The sequence below is a fragment of the Canis aureus genome, chromosome 23 (genome assembly GCF_053574225.1).
Source record: "Canis aureus isolate CA01 chromosome 23, VMU_Caureus_v.1.0, whole genome shotgun sequence".
Lineage (NCBI taxonomy): Eukaryota > Metazoa > Chordata > Mammalia > Carnivora > Canidae > Canis > Canis aureus.
Genome location: NC_135633.1, coordinates 26,154,858 through 26,168,833, shown reverse-complemented (window position 1 = coordinate 26,168,833; position 13,976 = coordinate 26,154,858). Strand labels below are relative to the sequence as shown.

General features: G+C 49.3%; 1 protein-coding gene and 1 long non-coding RNA gene across 5 annotated transcripts in view; one reads left to right on the top strand and one right to left on the bottom strand.

Moving 5' to 3' along the window:
- Positions 1 to 6,010: 6,010 nt before the first annotated feature.
- Positions 6,011 to 11,674, bottom strand: LOC144294856 (uncharacterized). 4 transcript variants are annotated; one of them, XR_013362192.1, is made up of 6 exons: positions 11,385 to 11,668; positions 10,617 to 10,736; positions 10,235 to 10,318; positions 9,319 to 9,393; positions 8,087 to 8,200; positions 6,076 to 6,834 (listed from the first exon to the last, which is right to left on the bottom strand). It is a non-coding gene; the product is annotated as an uncharacterized LOC144294856 (long non-coding RNA). The 4 variants fall into 4 exon arrangements; XR_013362191.1 differs by having other exon boundaries at positions 6,075 to 6,834; positions 10,235 to 10,736; positions 11,385 to 11,672; XR_013362190.1 differs by lacking the exon at positions 10,235 to 10,318 and having other exon boundaries at positions 6,078 to 6,834; positions 11,385 to 11,659.
- STARD10 (StAR related lipid transfer domain containing 10) overlaps positions 11,635 to 13,976 on the top strand; it is a 27,519-nt gene continuing 25,177 nt past the window's right edge. The window contains exon 1 of the mRNA XM_077866908.1: positions 11,635 to 11,786. The gene's annotated coding sequence lies outside the window, so the exon portion shown is untranslated. The remainder of the gene's footprint in view (positions 11,787 to 13,976) is intronic.

Here is a 13,976-nt window from a genome sequence, read left to right as displayed (position 1 = left end):
GATGATGAAACAGTTTTGTAAATAGTAGTGATGGTTGCATAACACTATGAATGTCGTTATACCACTGAACTGTACACAACGGTTAAAGTAGGGGCGGGGCAGCCCCGGTGGCCCCACGGTTTAACGTAACCTGCAGCCCGGGGTGTGATCCTGGCGACTGGGGATCGAGTCCCACGTCGGGCTCCCTGCATGGAGCCTGCTTCTCTCTGCCTGTGTCTCTGCCTCTCTCCTCGTTCTCTCTGAATGAATAAATGGATGAATCTTTAAAAAATTAAAATAAAATAAAATAAAATAAAATAAAATAAAATAAAATAAAATAGCCACCTGGTGGCTCAGTCAGTAGAGCATCTGGCTCTTGATTTCAGCTCAGGCTATGATCTCAGGGTCGTGAGTTCAAGCCCCACATGGAGCCCCATGTCAGGCTCTGCACTCAGCACAGAGTTTGCTTGAGATTCTATCCCTCTGCCCCTCCCCTCTGCTTTCTCTCAAATAAATAAAATCTTTTAAAAAATGTATATATAAAATTTTAAAAATAAAAATGGTAAAAAAATAAAAAATGGCTAAAATAATATTTTTGTATATATATTTTATCACAATAAACAAACTCTAAAAATAAACTAAAATAAAAATAAAGGACACAAAGCAAAAAGATAAGCAATAGATGAGGAGAAAATACTTGCAACATGTATATCAAATTAGTAAAATCTAGAAGATATAAAAAAAATTCCAGGAGTGCCTGGGTGGCTCCATCAGTTAAGTGTCTGCCTTCAGCTTAGGTCATGATCCTGGGGTCCTGGGATCAGCCCTGATTTTCCGCTGTCTGCTCAGTGGGGAGCCTGCTTCTCCCTCTCCCCCTCTGTCTGCCGCTCCCCCTGCTTGTGCGCTCTTTGTCAAATAAATAAATAAAATCTTTTTTAAAAAATAAAATAAATGAAAATAAATAAAAATTCCACAAGTCAACTAAGGGACAGAAAACTCAATATAAAAGTGAAACGGACAATGACTCTTTATTTATTTATGTATTCATTCATTAGAGACAGAGAGAGAGAGAGAGGGAGGCAGAGACACAAGCAGAGGGAGAAGCAGGCTCCATGCCGGGACCCCGATGCAGGACTTGATCCCGGGACTCCAAGATCAGGCCATGGGCCGAAGGCAGGCGCTAAACCGCTGAGCCACCCAGGGATCCTGAAACGGACAATGACTCTTATCAGAAGAAGAAAAACAAATGGTTCACAAAAACTAAAACTATACATAACAGGGGAACTGTAAGTTAAAGTGTGAAGGAAATGTCATTTTTCACTCATCACATTGGCAAAAATTAAGAAATTAGGGGCACTTGGGTGGCTCAGTCAGTTAAGCATCACACGCTTGGTTTGGGCTCTGGTCATGATCTCACGGTCTCAAAATCAAGCCTCAAGGTGGGCTCTGTGCACAGCAGGGAGTCTGCTTGAAAATTCTCTCCATCTGCTCCTCCCCCAACTCATGCTCTCTCTCTCTCTCAAAGAGAGAAATAAGCCTTTATAAAGAAATAAGTTAATATTCAGAGTTGGTGAAGGTATGAGACAATGGAGCCATTATTCCTCTGGTGGGAGTGCAGATAGGTCTAACCTCTTGGGAGAGCACCTGGGCCACATAATACACACACACCCACACACCCTTGGACACAGCTGTTGTACTCCAATGTAGGATAGGCTGAATGGCTACATATGTTATGGCACATCCACAAGATGGAATTCAATGCAATCCAAAGGAGGAGCCAGATAGGTATTTCCTAACATTGAAAATATATGTCTGAAAGACTTCATAATGCTTCTTATAATCCAACAGATTTATTTTTTGTTTCTGTTTGTTTTGTTCCTAAGTGAGAGAAAAAGTTCAGACTGCAGTTTGCAAGCAGTTTTCACAAATGACACCTGTGGGAATGGGTTGGCTTTATTCTCGGTACATGGAAAGCCAAATGGAATATGATCATCACATCTTTTTTAAATTTTTTCTAGATGTGGCTTTGCAATCGTAATGATATCTGGATGTACTGTGTATGAATTTTGATTGGATAAATGCAAGAATTTGTTAATCATCTTGAGGCAAAATTACAGGTGTGGTTTTTTTTTAATATTTTATTTTTAAGTAATCTCTATACCCAAGTTGAGTTTCAAACTCACAACCGTGAGGTCAAGAGTGGCATGTTCCACAACTGAGACATCAGGCACCCTTATGGTTTATTTTTATGTTTCTCTTTATTATTTTTTTAAAGATTTTATTCTTTCATTCATGAGAGAGACAGAGACATAGGCAGAGGGAGAAGCAAGCTCCCTGAGGGGAGCCCGATGTGGGACTCCATCCCAGGATCATGGGATCATGACCTGAGCCAAAGGCAGACGCTCAACCACCAAGCTACCCAGGTGTCCCTTTATGCTTCTCTTTAAATAGTTGTTTATGTCTATAACCAATGGCTTACCAAAGATTATAAATTAGAAAATAAAAAGAACTAAAAATGAGGAGCACCTGGCTGGCTCAGTCAGGGGAGCATGAGACTCTTTTTTTTTTTTTTTTTTTTTAAGATTTTTATTTATTTATTCATGAGAGACAGAGAAAGGCAGAGACACAGGCGGAGGGAGAAGCAGGCTCCATGAAGGGAGCCCAACGTGGGACTCAATCCCGGGTCTCCAGGATCAGGCCCTGGGCTGAAGGTGGCGCTAAACTGCTGAGCCACTCGGGCTGCCCGAGACTCTTATTTTCTAAGAGGTCACATGAAAATGAAGGAGAGAAACACAAACTTCTTTGGCAGATGAAATACGGCAGAAGTAGGGTGGCAGGAAGTGGCAAGAGGGTCCTTCATAAGGAAGTTAAATCCTCAAGATGTTGAAGTATGTTTGGCTTCAGATGGGTTCAAGAAAAAAACCAGGCACAGCCCTAGAGGAAGCTTCCTCCCACAGTACTCACCTTCCTTCCCAGTGAAGGCAGGTGGCTGTGAAATTCCCAAGGCATTTGAAGGGACTAGGGACTGGAGGGGGTAGAGATACCAACTGGAAAGGCTTCAAGGGAAGGGGCCATAGGAGAAGAAGGAGAAGGAGGAGACAGTTGGGAAGACATTGAGGGGCCTCCTCTACGGCCTCATTGAGGGGCCACCCTTTATTGAAGGGCCAGGGACAAGGGACAGAGTAATTCAGGCCCAGTTTTTACCTGCACCTCCCTCTATTCCTCCCAACTTTCTAAGATTTTAGGATGCTGACCTATGTGAAATGCAGCTGATTCAGTGTGATGCAGTTTTGAGGAGATATCTGATCCAGGTGAGGAGTGTCCCCACCCATCTTCTTGTCAGAGGTATTCAGAGCCTAGTTCTTAACTTGAACACAGCAGTGAGGAGTGGTTTCAAAACTGAAACCAAAACCAGAAGCAGATGTCCCAGAAGAAGGAGAAATTCTTGAGCTGGAGGGGTATTTTGGGGGGGCGGGGGGATCATCAGCATATGGATGGAAGTGAATGGGGTCATCCAAAGAGTATGCAATGAAGAGGGGGCTTGTTGCAGCATCTGGAGAACTGTATTTCAGGGTGTCCTAGCCCAATCAGCTGAAGACCACCAGAGACAAACCCATAGTCCAACGAAGTCAGGTTTATTGACCCATGCTATGAGGAAGACAATACACCAGAGGAACCACAGGGTGTCCTACCAAACACAAAAGAGAGAGTCATCATAGGATTTGAGAGACATAGCAGTAGGTGAAATTTCAATGAAGCAATATTCTGATGGCTCAAAGCAAGAGAGAGCTATGTGTAAAGGGGCCAACACCCACTGCTACGTGGAGGCAGGGGCCTGTCTCCTTAGAAACAATAAAGTTTAAAAAGATGTGATTTCGGGGGATCCCTGGGGGATCTCTCTCTATATATATCATGAATAAATAAATAAAATCTTAAAAAAAAAAGATGTGATATCTTATGTTCAGAAATCCCTTATCTGAATCTCTGCATCTGGGTTGTAAATCTTGTCCATTTAGTGAGTTAGATACTCCAGGCAGAAGTTTCATTCTTACTTACAGAACTTCAAACAGCAAAATTCCTGATAGTCTATGATTTTTTATTTTTTTAAAAAAGATTTTATTTATTTATTCATGAGAATACACAGACAGAAGAGAGAGAGGCAGAGACACAGGCAGAGGGAGAAGCAGGCTCCATGCAGGGAGCCTGACGTGGGACTGGATCCCAGGTCTCCAGGATCAGGCCCTGGGCTGAAGGTGGCGCTAAACCGCTGAGCCACTCGGGCTGCCCAGTCTATGATTTTAAAAAACAAAGTTGCTCAGTGGGTAAGAAAGAGGTAGTTACCCAAAGGAGGGGATTGTTATGACATCTTTATAGCTGCAGTATGTCCTTGGGAAAAATAGTATCTCCTGTTAATTTTGCAGCTGACTTCTCTCTGTCTGTTATTCTGGCCTGTTAAATAGCAGGGTAGACTTTTACAGTCCCAACTAATGTTTAGGTTTCCAAAGCAAACAATGGAAGAGGAATCTGAATGAGTAGGCAGCAAGAAAATCTAAATTGTAAGTTTCATAAAGCAGGAGGGTGATTATTGGTGTTGAATTCTGCTAAAAGATCTGCTACTATCCAATACAGTAACAACCAGGTGATTTAAATTTTAATTCAAAGTGATAATTGCAGGACTGCCTTTCTGGCTAAGTCTGTAGAGCATCCGGCTCTTGATCGCAGAGCTTGAGTTTGAGTTCCACTTAGTTATAGAGATTACTTTAAAAAAAAAAAAAAAAAAAGGTGGGAGAGCCTGGCTGGCTCAGTCGGTGGAGCATGCAACTCTTGCATGGAGCCTGCTTCTCCCTCTGCCTGTGTCTCTGCCTCTCTCTTTCTCTCTCTGTCTCTCATGAATAAATAAATAAAATCTTTAAAAAAAATAAAGCTGTATTTAGTTAATTGTTTGGAGGGGGAGGAGCAGGGGAATAGGAAGAGAGAATTTTAAGCAGGCTCCCACTGAGCAGGAGGCAGGCTCTTACTACCTTGAGATCATGATCTGAGCCAAAAAATCAAGAGTCCCAGCCTCAACCCACTGAGCCACTCAGGCGCCCCGAAAAGTAATTTTTTAAAAAAAGTAATTATATTAAACTTAAATTATTTTTAAATTAATTAAATAAAAATTGTTATTCCTCCATGGCACTTAGTCACATGTGGCACTTAGTGTTTGCGCTAGTTTGTGGCTACCATAGTCACAGGGCAGATACGGAGCATTCCCATCATCACAGAAAGTTCACTGACCAGCAGTGAGAGAAGTGGGAGTCCCCGACGGGGGTGACCCCTGAAGTGCAGTCTTCCAGGAGTGACGGGAGTGGAAGCCCTATGCGAGGTGCAGACAGTAGTGAGTAGTAGTCTTTCTAAAACCCAATCCTAAGCACTATTCTCCTATAACGGCTACTGTGTAACTCACGCGTGCCTGGAGCCCACAAGCCTCCGACCACTGGGCGCTCCTGCTTCACCGCATCTCCCTGCTCCCGCAAACCCTGGTCGCCAAACTCCATCCCCCAGCATGCCCCGAGCTGTCTTCAGCGACTCTGGCTCTTTTGGCTTCTGGGAAATGTAGTTTTTAAAGTGTTCCAACTCCAGAAGGGTTCTAGGCTTAAACTACGACTCCCATAAGGCAGCGCGCGGGTCTCGGCGGTCCACGGCACCGTGTCCGCCATGTCTGCCGTGACGGATATCAGAGCTGACTACCGAGGTTTAGCGGAGCGGAGTGGGGGCTGAGATGCTGGAGTCCCCAGAAAAGAAGGATAGCAGCTGCGCGGGGCCTCTTCCTGCCACTTCTCAAATCTCCGCCGCTCTGCGGCTGCGGGGTTGCCTCACCCAGAGTGGGACGCATGGGGGCGCCAGGGAACCCTTGTGACCGGACTGCCACAAGCGCTAAGGAGGCGCGTCCTACTGAAAGCAGCCTAGGCCATTGGACGGCCCCTGGCGGCAGGCGCACGCGCAAAGGCTGGCCCTCGCGGCCCCTGTAAACACCGAAGAGCGCCTGCGCTAACGGAGCGTCTCGGGATCAACACGTGGGGGCGCCTCGGCGAAGAGAGCAGTGAATTAAGGGGTCGCCTAAAGGTTTTGCGTTCTTTCTGTTGTCCTTTTTATTATGGTTTATCAAGCACAGACCCCTTCATCACCTCCCTTATTTTGATCCTCGTAGCAGGGTGGTGGGTTTTGTGGGTGTTTTGGTGTAATGACATTCTACTAATTTCACTGCAGGGTTTTTACAAATGGGACAACAGGTCAGAGAAAGTCACACAGCCAGAGTCCTAGCATAATAGAGTGTGACAGGTGAGGGGGGTAGTGCTAAGGGGCTAGACTCTGGATGGGGAGGAGTGGGAGGACCTGGGGCTTCGTTTCAGAGCCTTGCAGGAATTGGACATTTGGGTGACCAGCTGGGGCCAGTGGCAGCTGGACTGGCTGGATGATGAGGAGAGGGAGTGATGCTCACTGAGTTGAGGCTGTAGGAGCCACTGTCCCTGCCAGGTGAGCAGCCAAGTGGTACCCCAGGCATAGCATCCCACCCACCAGCATCAGGCAGCTGCCCACACAGAGAAGTGAACGTTTCTCTGTCCCTTGTAGGGGTGGAGCTGGGCTCTTCCCAGCTGTTTCTCTCTGCAGTGCTTGCTCTTAGAGGTTCTGGGGATAGGTGCATGGAGGGCCTGGGAAACTCAGTTCTAGTTGCAGACGGAGCCTTCTCAGGTGAGCCATGAAAGGCAAATGTTTGTAGAACTAGACATCCAAGATTCTTCTCACTTTCAAGGATCTAGTTCTCTGGGAGAGAACTTACTTTAACACTTATCTGTTTTCAGCAGGGGCAACAGGCTAAAGGAGAAAAGGACTCTGTTAAGGACACACAAGGAGTTGAGGTAGAACTGAACTAGGATAGGGATCTTTCCATTACACTGCAGTGAGCAAACGTCTTCATCAAACATTTATTGAGTGTCTAATGTATACTCTGAGAACAACTACCTTGGGGTAGCAAACAGAAGCCAGGATTGCAGTCAGACCTGGCTTTTAATCAGTCTTCAAAGTGACTGTTACCCTGGGTGAGTCATAACCTCTGAGCCTCAAGTTGTCTGTAAAGTGGCAGTAGTAAGACTTATCCAGGGTGTAACTATGAATTAAATGAGCTATAAGCTGTTTAGCATATAGAACACCACCAGGCACATGGCACACGCTCAGTAAACATTAGCCACTGCTGTTACTCATAAGTGCAGGTTGAGAGCCAGGCAGGAGCAGAGAAGCTGCAGCCCCGGGTCTGCTCATCTCCAAGATACTTCCCCTTCATGCCCTGGGAGCCTGTGGTTCTGGAGGGGGTCGGGGGACGATGGGGACCCACATCCCCATTTCCTCCTCTGGCACGGAGAACCTGGCCGTGAACAAGAGCCTCAAAGAGTGTTTACACCTCCACATACAACATGATTCCCTTCCCTACAACCCAGGATCCAGAGTTAAGGTGATTCTTGCTCAAAGCTACACATTACATACAGCCCTGGACAGTCAGACCAGAACCAAACCCCACACTCTTAACTCCTTCAGAGTTTGGGGTCTTGCACAACCTTTCCTCCCTGACTGGCAGGGGCTTGACCTGTGTTTCCCTTGATCAAAGCAAGAACTGGAGGCCTAGGAGGGGCCTGGGCAGGCCTGACATCAGGTACCCTGCCCCCAGCCCAGCCTGTTAGATGATAGAGGCCTGATCCAGTGGTCATTTCAACTCTGGCCCAAGGCTCCACAGTGGAGGTCTCCTTCAAACCCCTTATTTAGAGAGGAGGAAAGAAAAACCCAGAGAGGCCAAGAACTCACCAAAAGCCCCACAGTAAGGTAGGAGTGAGTCTGGACCAGAACTCAGGTCTCCTGATATTATTAGATCAGGGCTCTGGCTGGCAATCAATTTGGAGCTGGTAGAGCTTGGCTCCATCTCTCCCTCCCAATGCCCCCTCAGCCCTGCTGGACCAGCCCCAACACTGCCACCTGGGTGGGCTCTGGTTGGGGAGCGTCAGGGTGGAGGTGGGTGCCTGGAGAGGGAAGGGGAGGCAGAGTAGAGGACCTGGTCAGAGACAAGCCCAGGGCTGACCTGGGGCAGGTGTGCCGGGGAAGCTCTTCTTGGTGTGGTGGCTGCTGCAGGATTCTAGGGCCGTTTTCATCAGTCTGAGGCAGCAGAGGATAAAAATACCATGGGAGCACACTCCTGGAGGAGGGGAGCAAAGCAGATTCAGGAATGAGTCACAGAACCCAGCCCTAAATTTAGAAGGTGCTGAAGGAGGCAACCTCCCCCAGGGGAGCACCGTGGAGATGCCCGCTGACCCAGGGCCCCAGGGACCCAGGGTGGGGGGCAGTGGCTGGCAGCAGCTGCCTGCACAGCCTTACCCTGTAATGAGAAAATAGACATTTTAAGTTGCTGCTTAGGCATTTTACTGTACAACAGCCCTGCTCACACCCAGGGTCTGGACGTTTAGATGAGGACCTCAACTTAGGATTCCCACCACAAATTCCTGCTTTGCTCTTCCTGGTCATTTAAAATGACCACTCAGAGTCGAGCCCATGAATAACCTAGTGACCTCAACCCTGACCACCTTATAAGTAATAGGTTCTTGCTAGCCTGCTCTCTGTCTCCTGCTTGCCAAAAAAAGGATGGAGGATTGCCCTTTCCCTGGCTCACTGGGCCCTTTCTGGGATCTGAAAGTAAATCTTGTGACCCAACTTCCTTTGTATGAGTATATTGAAACCATGCCTTCAATCAAAAGGGGCCCAGGGTTTTCACTTTCCCAGAGTGGGAATTCAGATCCCGAGGGAGCTACCAGGCAACCCTGTGTGGGTGGCTCATGCCTCCTCATTCAGCAGATCATAATCTACATATTCTTGACACACCAGCTCCAAGTTTTCTAACACATGCCCCATGAAAGCAGAGCCTATCCAAGGCCTGTTCTACCTATGGATTTTGACCCCAGAATGAACCACAAGCCAAGACAGACCCTTCAGCCCCATTCCCAGACAGAGTTCCTAGTTGATTGGGGAGTGGCAGGGTGGAGGTGGCCTTCCCCACATCAGCCCTTCCTGTGGTCCTGAGAACCAGCCCTTGGAGTGTGGACATCTCGGTTCTGTCCGGCCTGCTGCCTGGTCATAGCCAGGGTCCCCATGTCCTGCTGCTGTCCTAGTGTATAGCTATCAGACACTGCAGAGGCGGATCTGTGGATGCAAGGAGCTAATGTCATTGAGCAAAGGCCTCCCAAAGGAGACCAATCCAGGCCTTTGCCAGCTGTTTCGGGATGGGAGTGAAGATGGGAGACAAATTGTCGTAGTGCTCACCTCTGCTTCATTCCCAACCCCCAGGCTCCAGATGAACCCAGGCAGCTTCTTTTCCTCATGTCAGAAGAGAGGGGCCTTCAGGTCAAGGAACAAAGGAACAAAGATGCAGGAAAGAGGTCATGCCTTGGGGAGAGATGTCAGACCTCAGGGGAAGGTGGAAGGGGGCTCAGGAGCTGTGGCACTTATTGAACACTCATTGCTTGCCAGGCACTGTGCTAAGAACGCCACATGCATGAACTCACTTCATCTCCATTGCAATGATGGAGACCCTACTAATCCACCCATTTTAGAAATAGGAGAACTGAGATGCAGAGGGGTTCAGTAACTTGTTCTCTGTTGCACAGTAAAAAGGTTTTAAGCCAGACAGCCTGGCTCCCTGGCTCAAGCTCTAAGCCATCATGCCAGACTGCTGAGCAGATATGTCACAGCATCTGCCCTGCTTCCTCTCCCATCCTCCCTCCTCACCCTCCAGTCCCTGCACCTAGTGCTCTGGGAGCTGCCCTCTGGACCTGTGGGGTCTTGCTGCCCAGGGTACCCCCAGGCTTGGGGGAAGGAGGAGCCCAATCATACCCCCACACCACGTAGGACTTCACAATATACAGAGCCCCGGTCCTGCCTCAGCCTGTCGGGGATGGGGAATTGTGTGCTATAACCACTTTGACAGGATAACAGGCCTACAAAGGTGCCCCGGGTAGGTAGAGTCTGGAGTAGAACCCTGGGGACACCCTCTATGGGAGGGCCCTAGACCCAGATGGCTGTGCCCACCTCTGCACACTGAGTCCCCTTCCTGAAGATGTCAATTGGGCACTGCCGCCTGCAGGAACCCAGTTCGATTGCTGGGTCAATGCAGCCTTCCAAATGCCCTGGAATTTCCTGCCAGAGGCTCCTGATCCATCTGTCTGACCCCAGGCCCTACCTGAGGCTCTGCGCTCAGGCCCACAGCAGTGGGGGTAGAGGCGCCCTTGTGTGTCTTCAGGAAGAACAAAGTTGTCTGGCCCTTCTACCAAGGTAAGGAATCCAGCACTGGGACAAGAGCCCCTTTCCTGGCAGCCCACACAACCTCCTTCTTTTGGTTTCTTCTTATTTTTTGATCTGAAAGCTGGGCCCTCAGCATCCTGACTCCGGATAGTTTCTACCTCCTGGGACTAGAGGGCCTCTGGGGAGCGCTTAGGATCACCCTTTGGATGGTGGGAAGGGGTTATGACTTTTCCTGAGTGGGGAGGCTCTTCTGATAGGCCTGCCTGGGGAACTGGGACCTGTCCAGGGACATAGCCTGGCCCATGTATAACATAACACACCCCTTCTGTCCCACACCCAGGGGACCTCCGCAAGGACACCAAGGATGGCTTCTGTTTCTTGCTGAGCCTTATTTTCTTCATCTGTCAAATGGAGCTCATGGTCCCAGTCTGGCCTTCTACCTAAAGTTATAAAAGTCAAATAAAATGAGTGTGGAGGATTCTTACTCTGGCCCAGCGCCTCTTCACAGAGAGGCTGTGTGTGTGTGTGTGTGTGTGTGTGTGTGTGTGTGTGTGAGCACACATGCATGCACATGTAACCACTGTGACTCCCTGGGTGCTGTCCATGCATCCCTAGGCAGGCCAGGGACTGAGGTCTGGGGAGGACTAATGTGCCACTGGGCAGAGCTTCGAGGCTTTAGGCTGTGGTTGTGGCAGGGCCTCAGGTCACAGGTTGCCAGATGACGCAAATATTGGGGGCATACTTATGCTAAAAATGATTCTTTGCTAATCTGGAAATCAGATTTCACTAGGTGTCCTGTGTTTTATCTGGCAACTCTACTTCGGTGCTCTGGGTGACCCGGTGGGCCCCAGGGTGTGTCTCTGTGCCGGGCTGGCCAAGCAGGAGACTGAGATGCCGTGTGCTTGTGTGGGACTGTGACAGGACACTGGTGTGATGGTATGTGGCTATGACAGTGTCACCAGGAGAAGCCAGGATGTGGGTGATTGCCAGTAAGCTCTCTGTGACTCCCTCAGGCTCCAGCTGCTTCCTCAGGGCAGGGTTTGTTTGGGCTGTTTGCTTAGTGAGGCCCAGCAGGGGTAGAGACCCACCCTGGGCAAACACTTAGATCCGGCTCCAGGTGGGACTAGTATGCCTATTGCCTATTGCCACCTGCTGAGAGACTACTGTAAAGGAGGTTCCCTCTTAAGGCGGAGCCAGCCCTGGGGCCCTCAGAGCGCTCTGTCCTGGGCCCTTCCAGAGGGGCCTCTGGAACCACCTCTCTACTCAGCTGCTTCCTGGTGACATCACACAGGTCACTGGCCAGTCTTCTAGAACAGTGCCCCCAGGACACTCCCTCGTTGCCCTGGGCAACCTGAGAATTTCTCCACCAAACTGGCAGGCCAGGTTACCCCTAAGGAGGGGGTGGGGGGAGAAGGGGCCAGGGGGGGCCTTCTCCTCATTTCCCAGAGGGGAGATCGGGGCAGCCATCCGTCTGTCTGTCTGACTAGATGGTGAGTAGGAGGGAGCACCCATGAGCAAGTCAAGACTTGGGGGTCCCTCATTGTCCAGGAAACTGGGGAGGGTGGAGGGCTAGGCAGAGGTTGAATGTTAAAACAGAGAGAATGGTGACTGTTGCCAATATCACCCTCAGGGGAATGACAGGGGTGGCATATAATGGGGAGTAGGGATGAAGCCTTGGGTTAAGAGAAGGGAGACCTAGGTTCTTATCTCTGCTTTGTCCCTGCTAGCTGGGCCTTTGTTTCCCTGTCTGTACAGTGAGGGCCTGCGGACAGATGACATTAGTCTGAGGATCTTTATTTCTGATGGGGACACAGTGAGGGAATTTGAGGGGAGTGTTAGGGACCAGGTCATGGTCACTGACCCCTGTTCCAATTACTGTCAGAGGGCGGTGAGCAAAGTCCAGTGTGAATCTCCGAATAACCCACTGCTCCCATTCCAGGAATCATAGTCCTGAGGTCCTAGAGGTCCCCATAGGAGTTCTGACTTCTTTGTGACTCGGGGGTGTCCCTGTGCCTCTCAGGGCCTCAGCTGTTCTCTCTGGGAGGGGCATGTGTAAACCCCAGCACTTGCCCAGTGCCTGAGCTAATGATTCCTCATGTTCCCATGACACCTCTCAGTTTGCTAAGCACCTTCTCCTCATACAAGCTCCTGCCTTCCACACCCACTCTGACTCCTGCTCAGTGATACCCCATCCTGGGGGTTGGGATCCAGACAAGAGACAGACCTGGGCTGTGCCTTGGGGGCCCAAAGAAATACCTCAGTCCACTTCTGGTGGAGAGGGCCCTAGGGCTGGGACAGAGGGCTGCAAGTGGCAGAGCAGGAGATGCCTTGCCAACCTTTACTACTGTTTAATCTTTCATGAGAATTTTAACCACCATCATATCAAGATGTTAACACTTTTTTGTTGGAAACATGCCATTTTTGGACAGTAAATCTCTCTACCTCCCCTCCCAGTTGCATTTTTGGTTATTTGGGGGTGAAACTGCTACATGTACAACTCTTTTCATTGCAATAATTCTCAGAGAGTAGGTTTTTTTCTTTCAGATGAAGAAACTGGATTAGAGAGGACCTGTCACCTGCCCCTGGTCACACAGTTAGGAAATAGTGTAGCTTGGATTGGACCCCAGGTCCACAGGCCCTTCACACTCTCAGGCTATGGGAAGCTGGGGTGGCCAAGTTCTAGAACTCCTCTCCAGACTCTTCCCCTAGGTACCCTCTCCCAGCCCTCTTGGGCTCACTGTTCTGCCCTTAGGCAGACAGGGCCGTCCTCTCTGGCTAAGGGGTATTTGGCAGTCATGTTTGGGAGGCTGTCATAAACCCCTGAGCCAAAGATGCCTGAATTTTGGGGGGCATAAGGGAGGAATTGCAAGGGCAAATGATGGGTGATCCTGCCCATCCACTGACTAGTTAGCCAGGCCTAGCCATCCAAGTAGGGGTAGTAGGCCACGTTCTTCTTCTGACTCAAGACCCAAAGATTCATTCTTAGTTAATCTACTTGGTTTCTGCCATCTGTACCTCCCTGAGTTTATGTCTCTCTGACTGGCAGCTGCCCGTTTGCCCTTGCTGCTGCCACCCCTGGACTGGGGGATGGGCATGAAAGGTTTAAGGCCCGCCCTGGTGCCTGCTGTCTGCTGAAATGTTATTGGGGCCCTAGGAAGGCAGGATCCACCAGGCTGGTGTTCCCATCTCTTTTCTTTATGATAGATCCCGGAGGTTACAGTTCACAAAGGCGGCTCTGTGGACTCTTCTTTGGGTCTCCCACCAGCCTGGGTGTGAGGCTGTCAGATAAAACCACTGGGGCCGGGGGAGGGGCAGTGACCTGCGTAGAGCTGGGGTGTATACAGAGGAGTTACATAGCTGAGAACCGTAGCCCTGGCCTTCTGAGCTCAGAGCCAGCTCCCCTGCCACTCAGTCCCACACATTTAAAGAATTTGGATTAGAAGGGGTGGGAGTAATTATCTGACTATGCTACCCACATACTGGGGATCTAAGGTGATCACACCTCATGGGGACCTGCAACTCAGTTTACAGGATTTACTTTGCAGAATATCCCTTGAGGTCACCTGCCATCATGGCTCCATGCTCAGCCCCATTTGCTTGTAAAACTGGGCCTGATTCACAAAGTGCTTGGAGCGATAACCACTAATAGGAAGAAACACTTCTATCTGTGAACCCACTAT